Genomic DNA, 7,992 nt, shown 5'->3' with positions numbered 1-7,992 from the left:
GGGGGGGGGGGGAATCAAAACCTAAAAGGATCTCAGTCAAAAAACCCAAACAAAAAAGAAGAAAATCAAAGTTGAGGGTGTGTAGTGCACTATAATATCAAAGTACACTATACAGTATACTATAATATACGAAGTACAGTATAATACATACGTATATGGCTAAATGGGCCTAGAAACGGCCCACACATGGAGTGATGTGGGCTTCGATTAGTATTTCTTGGGGCTTTAATGGGTCTAATTTTCTTAATGGCCCGTGTAAGACCTATTTTCCGTTTTTGGTAAACTTTCCATTTTAGGTAAAGTCGGAAATAGCAACTCTCGTGAATTAACCCAAAATGGAAAGTTTCACTTCGGGGCTCAATATTAGGCCGTAAGTTGCTTTTTTTTTTGTTTTTTTTTTNTTGGCAGACTGCTTGAAAACCTTCTTTTTTTTTTCTTTTTTTTTTTTTTTTTTTTTTTCAATTTTTTATATTTTTTCCTTTTTGAGTTAACAAGCTATAATATAGAGAACACAAATTGTGATTAATTTATGCTTCTAATAGATCATTTAGTGGTCATCCCCCAGTATTTTGTAGTTGCAACAATTGTAGGGGGGCTTCTAATTAATATTCATGCAATTATGCTAATTAAAAAAAGTATTCGTAGCTAGCTTTATGTTTAAAATGGGGAATTATTGGGTATAATTAATGTTTGTGTAGAATATAGTTAATTAATTCATGAATCTACTACCTGCTAGTAGGAAACTGTTGATCCTGGTGACACTTCCCCAGCATTTGTTTTAATTTCTTTGGATATAAAACTAGAGAATTGTAGCATTTGGTCAAGGAGTGTATCATTTATTATGCCCAATAATTCAATTAGAGTAATGGAAATAATTCGCAAACTGTGATTGCGACGTAATTAATTAGTTGACCAAATGGTTGATTAGTGAGTACCAGTGCCTTGGTTTCATGACTCTCCTTGATTAATTAATTTCTAATAGCAAAAGAAGAAAAAAAAGGAAAAAAATTAATGCCCTAATTTTAAATAGTTATTTAAACTTTATAGCTTTTGATTCTATAATAATCATCAAAATCATCATCAAAACTTTTCCTCATCTAGGGTAGGCTTAAGCAGAACTTAGAAATGAGATAAAAAAGACTAATTCGACCATTCATAAAATGATGTCCATTTGTTCACCATATATATAACCGCTAATTGCGTAAAGTTATTTGCTGATGTATTAACGAGTTTTTCTATCAAAAGTTTTAAAACAAAGTATATACTTTCTATTTTATCTAAAAGCAAAAGCTTCCTCACAAATTAACGTCGACTTCTACTTATAGATTAATAGAAAAACTGTTTCAGAAGCTATACCAAGCAGGCCGAGACATACTCACTTTGAGAAACAACTTAATTTTTAGCCACAAGGGCAAATAAAGCTCGACAAATACATGGACATCTGTGTTTCAAAACTTAATTGGATATCTTTGTATATATGCTACTAATTTAAACTAATTCAAAATTGCATACAAGATGAAAATTGAACCATACATATGGAGAACTTTTTCACCTCTATTTATCTATAGGAGGGAATCGATATATAGGGATACACTCACATGCATGTATGTGTATGGGTCAATAGTTATTATATATATATTGTTTTTTTTCCAATTAAGCATCTAACCTTGATGAGGAAAAATGAAAGTTGGCGCCCATCGAGGGTTGGTCCTTGTAGAAGTCGGTGCCGTGTCTTCGGAGCTTCTGTTGCCCATGCATGCATGATCCTAGTAAATATGTCTACTAAGTTAATTACTATGTATTATTCACGAGAGAGAGAGAGAGAGAGAGAGAGAGAGAGAGAGAGAGAGAGAGAGAGAGAGAGGGGGTTATTATGTATTCCGCGTGGCTGGAAAAAATATATTGCCATTATGTTATCGTGTTTTTATTAGATCGATCATTTGAGCATTTGGATATCATGCTACTAGAAGTCAATCCTATATATGTCCCTTCCGTTTTAGGATGTTTCGCATTTGATTCTCGCATTTGTCATGTAATTGCACGGAAAATCCTATGCCTCGTGAACAGTTAGAATGCTTCGCATTGGTGAAAGCAATAAAGGATTGACACTACTGTTCTGTTCATTCTTATCTACGTGAATCTCACAACAATCCCTTCATGAATAACATAATTTTGCATGCATGTGAGTGTTCGTACGTAGACATAACAAAACTCTAATTGACTTACGTTGATTAGTTTTCTATTTTGTGATATATCTCTCTTGTCAATACATTTGGATGTGGCCCATAAAAATATTGGGCCTAGAGCGCCAAGTGGCTCATAAAAATTCTAAACTTGAGTGTAGTAGTGGCCCATAAAAATTATAAGTTTATTTGTTGGTCCATTCGTAGTAGCCCATAAAAGGGCCATTGAAATAGCACGTATTTTATTTATTTATTCATTATTTTTTTTTTTTTACTTCATTCAAGAGCATCGGAGTACAAGCCATACCAGTAACTACATAATAACAACGTCAAAAAAATTTTGAAAAGACACCACCTATAATAAAAAATAAATATAAAAATTATTATTGTAATCTTCTTTTTCTTATTCAAAAGGTACCAAAATAGACTAGCAGGATCAAATGATTGAAGACCGTTTAACTAACTAATCATTGGAACAATTTTATATATATGTGTGTGCGTACACTTACATGCGTATAGGCCATAACTTAGATTCAGAATCCTATATTTGGTCTTTTTTTTTAATTTATAGCTTATTTTTATGCATATGCCACCACTCATAAGGCCATAACTTTACCCTGCAAAAAACGCATGAATATACATCACTTACTCTACAATAAATGGGAGAGAGAAAAAGTGCTTTTCTTGTGACATATAATTGCTTTAAATGCACTGGCCCTCATGTTTGGGTGCCATCACTGAGTGAATCATTTTGATCAAATGTATCAGGTCAGTTATTCGGTAAACACTAACATGCAATAGAATAGTAAATTAGGTTCTATGATACCACTGTGTATCAGGTCAGGTATTCAGTAAACACTAACATGAAATAGAATAGTAAATTAGGTTCTATGATACCATTGTGCTTCGGCCTATAACTTAAAAAATCAATCTAATAGAAATTGGGTCCAGAAAAGATCATACTGCTAAGAATTGAACTCGCAGCCGCACAAAATGGAAAAATTTAAAACTGGCTCTGATATTATATTAGCCAAATAATCGGATAAGAGTTTAGACGTATATATTAAGAAGCCCCCGTATTTGAAACTCTTGTTCATAATTAATATGATATCAGAGCCGAGCCGTAGACTCTTTGTGGGCTATAGTGGAACTCTTGCTTCTGGCTTTAAATGCATTGCTGCTCCCCTCCATGAAACCTCTTTACAATAAAAGAGCATGATGATTCATGAGATGAGAGATATATACTTTGACAAAGACAATGGAATTGAATAATCAAAAAGATGAAGTTTAGTTGATGGAGATGAATTTAAAGTGCCCTCGTGCATGTGACTCTTATCATTTGTTTTCACCTGCAAATTGTATTTTTTTATATATTTTTTTTCTTATATTTTAAATTGAATTTTTCATTAAATACAAAATGGTTGTTTTAGCAGGTGGCCTGGGCTAATGATTGGAGAATATAATTGATGGAAACTGTTTGAAGAAAAAAGTTTAATTGGTGGCATAAAGCAGAATTCAAATTATTGCATTATTTTTCTATTTTATTTTTTTGATGTGATGATGATGGTGTGTAAACACTTATATGTGGGAGATACCCATTTGTAAATGATTATAGGATGATAAATCACTTCCTTAACTAAATCTTCAAAATAGAAACTAAGCAAATTAAGGAGAGTTTGATGTATAAGCTTACACTTGCTACCAATAATACAGACTCGGTCCTTATCTAGTTATGCTTACTATAAATTATGTATTAGTATAAATTTTGAAATGTTTATAAGGTTAATTAAGAAGCCTACTGATAATGTTATAAATATATGTATATGTATATATTAAAAAAAATCCTTAGATGCACCATGACAAAAATGGACAAAGTTTGGTTAGTTTGTTCTAGAAGGCATCAAAAGGCTATTATCTTAGGGATGGAGATTTAGTCAAAGATATTGGTTAATGTGTTTTATATATGTTAGTGGCCTCATTTATGGGCAATCATACATGCTAATGAGGAAAAACACTCAACCTAGTTATTTTATACTTATAAAAAATAAAATAAAAAATTGTTATTTTATGGGCATAGTGCAGCCATGGCATGTGCATTGGACTATGGAACCACAAGAATCCTATCTCCAATGCTTATTCTGTCACTTCCACTTTTGAGTGCAGAGGAGAGATGGACTTCAGTACTGGGACATGTGCAACTGCAATAACTGCCCACACCAGAAATTAATTGAAATACATGAATCAAATATACAAGTAAAACAGTTAGAAATATATATATAGTGTAGAACTAGTATACTTTTGAAAGCATAAAGGAATTCGTGTTTCCGACTTTTTAGCTATTGGATCAAGAACTATAGAGTCAGGATAATAGTGGTCCCTCTAGGGTAATAATATTAATCCAAATGTAAAAAATGATCAAATTGATTGATCCAATGGAAAAAATTTGAAAGCACCAATTTCCTTATGCGTCAGAAAATATAGTAGCTCTACTATATAAATATATATGCAGGGCTATTATACTCTTATAAGTACAAAGGCTTTTGTATTCATAAGTCATTTTCGATGATAGAGCTTTTCATTTAATGATCCGTATCATTAAATATAATCTAAAGTATTTAACACTTCTAGAAAATAAATTATAATGTTTTAAAATTATAATAAAATTCATCAAACAAGTAAAAAATGAATGGTCAAAATTGAACAACCTCTTAAAAATAGGTGTGTGTGTGTGTACATATAAAAAGAAAAACTATAGATATCTTAGAATATGCCCTCTCCGTATGAATTAATGAAAAAATTTATGGCTTTTCAAACTTTATCATCACCTTGTGTGTATTGTATTAAGAATCTAACTCTGGAAGAGAATTCTCACAGCAGATTGGCTCGTCAACCGGGGGTTGCTTGGTGAGCAGCTTTGCGTTTTCTGTGCCAATGCCATGTGGAAACTTGCGATCACCTCTTCAGTACCTGTGTGTTATTCAGATATTTACTATTAGTCTTGGATGAACTCGACATTTTAATTGAGCCTTTGGAGGCGGCCCGGGGACTGTGGAAAAGGTGTTTACACTTCGAAAACGCCAAGAAGACAATTAAAGGACTAACCCTTCTTGCATCTATTTGGTGGATAGTCTGGACTGAAAGGAACAACATCATTTTTAGAGCAATATACACCACACCTTACCAGATGCTTGAACGGATCACTAAGGCGGGATTGGATCGATCTTGGCCAGCACTAGATAGTTGAACTTCGGTTGCCCGCACTGGACTTTCGGCGGTGTGACTTCTTCTTTTCTTTCCTTTTCTCTCTTTTCCCCTACTGCTCTGTTTTATCTCGCTTTTTCTGGAGGCCTCGGCTGCTTCCACCTTGTATGCTTAATTCAACTTTTTTAATGAATGAAGCAGGTAGTGTGCTACCTTTTCTCAAAAAAAAAGAAAAGAAAGAATCTAACTCTTCAATTATATTTCTAAGTTTAGTTATGGATGCTCAACTTATTTCCTACATAGCTCAACGCAGCGTATTTCCTAGTTAGAAAGAAGAACAGAAATAAATAAAAACAAAAGATGACTTAATGAGAGCATAAAAGCTTTAATTGGTTCTTAAATTTCAAGTTAGAAAGAAAAAAAAAGAGAAAAAGAAAGAAAGAAAGATGAGGTGGGATATTATTTCCTATTGCATCATGTGGTAGTTTGGTTAGTGTCCTCTATTTGTACTTGATGCCAAAATTAAAAACCCCATTAAATTTATAGGTGTGAGACAAATTAATCACTATCCTCATTTGACAAAAAATTCACATGACTTTGGTAACATCTTCCAACTTGAAGAATATTAAACTCACAAGCACCCTAATTGCAATTAAATAATCTTGATCTGAAAATGAAGATTCCTAATGTCTAATTAAACAATAATATGTAAATAAACCATGCATAGAGAACTGTAATTGGTTACAAATTTGTCAGAAATTAATCAGGTCCTAAACTTTATGTGCATGAAATGTTTTCCCAAGACTANGTTGGAGCGGATAGTTGACAGCCTGAGGGGTCACATCGAAGTATCATATCTCTTCCTCAAACCTGTGACCAAGAAAGAAGCTCCGGATTACTTCGACATAATAAAGCGTCCGATGGATCTTTCGACCATCAGGGACAAGGTGAGGAGCATGGAGTACAAGAACCGGGAGGATTTCAGACACGACGTGTGGCAGATCACATATAATGCGCACAAGTACAACGACGGCCGCAACCCCGACATCCCTCCCCTTGCTGACCAGCTCCTCGAACTTTGCGACTACCAGCTGGAGGAGTACGATCTCGAGTTGACCAATGCAGAAGCTGGTATCGAATTAAAAGATTTCTAGATAAGGAATGATAATTATTCTTTTTCTATTATTTATATATATATATATATATATATATATATATATATATATATATATATATATATATTCAATGCATGATTGAGCATATTGGTGGTTATGATTGACATGTTATAGGAATAAATCTTTTCTCCTATAATATATTTCTTTGTACCTGATTTCCTTTTAATCTTCAAAAATTAGTACCTATAATAAAAAGAAAAAATCAGCATCCCCTGCCACCTAACCTCTCTAAATTTCTAAGCTAAAAATATATATATGCGTTGCTAGAAAAATGCTACGCCCGTAACATTTCCATATTTAATCCATATATACCGCGCGTCTCCTAAATATCACAACTCCTCACTCTATTTTACGAGCTTCAAATATTTTGAATATTGAGAGTCAGTATTAATTAATTAATTCTTAATGTAAATGTGAATAAAATTGCATCAAAATATATATCTAAGTATCTATTAGGATTGCACATTCCAAGATAGAGAGAAAAAGGAAAGGAACAAATTGAACAAAACTAGTGTCAAATTATCAGGATCATATAAATAAATATATATGTATACACACACACACAAAGCAGTAAATAATAAATGTATTGAAACAATATATTCAATTAAATTTAATTTGGTGATAGCATACACAGTTCACTTCACATGCATGCAACTCCACTCACTTACACCTTCCACGTTCTCCCAGGTGATCAGATCCAATAGGAAAATTATACATAGCAAATGGCAAATATCATATATAAAATTTAAAATAAATTACAAGCTATAATATTTCTAATAGTAATTTGTAGATATATTCAAGGGCAATTAACTTTTTAATTTTTCCTCCCTAATTATATACAGATAATATAGACGTAAATTTACATTGAAATTCTGTAGAAAAATCTCATAATTAATTAGTGGGCATTATTATCACTTAACTCTTTCCATCTATATATAATAATTCTGTCATCTAATTAACTCTGAATGCTGACCATACGTAGTGATCAATAATAATGAATTCGATAAGTGATTTTTCTTATAAAGTTTTAACATTAAGAAAGATGAAGTTCAAATTAAAGTGCCATATATTCAGAAGGTTACGTACATAGTTCTTTAACCCGGCCCTTGCTGAGTATTTAATGGAATTAAACCAATTAAGAAAACCCAACTTTTTTTAATTTAATCCTTATTCAGTACACGTATATGAAGTTCTTGAGAAGAGAAAACTAACTATATATGGTCAGTTTACTTAATTTCTTTGACCCTTAGCACACTTCTCCAAGAGATTACGTACCCTTCAATTAATTAAGCTATAAAAATACCACTAAACATATTATTTTTATTATAAACAGTATTATACAGGATAAATCATGAGTACTAAAAAGGACCACCCCACTTCTATAAATTGCAAATCTCACCACCACACCACACCACACCACACCATTCCACCTC

The sequence above is a fragment of the Ananas comosus genome, linkage group 2, assembly GCF_001540865.1.
Source record: "Ananas comosus cultivar F153 linkage group 2, ASM154086v1, whole genome shotgun sequence".
In the NCBI taxonomy this organism is placed as follows: Eukaryota; Viridiplantae; Streptophyta; class Magnoliopsida; order Poales; family Bromeliaceae; genus Ananas; species Ananas comosus.
This window is presented reverse-complemented; position numbering follows the sequence as displayed.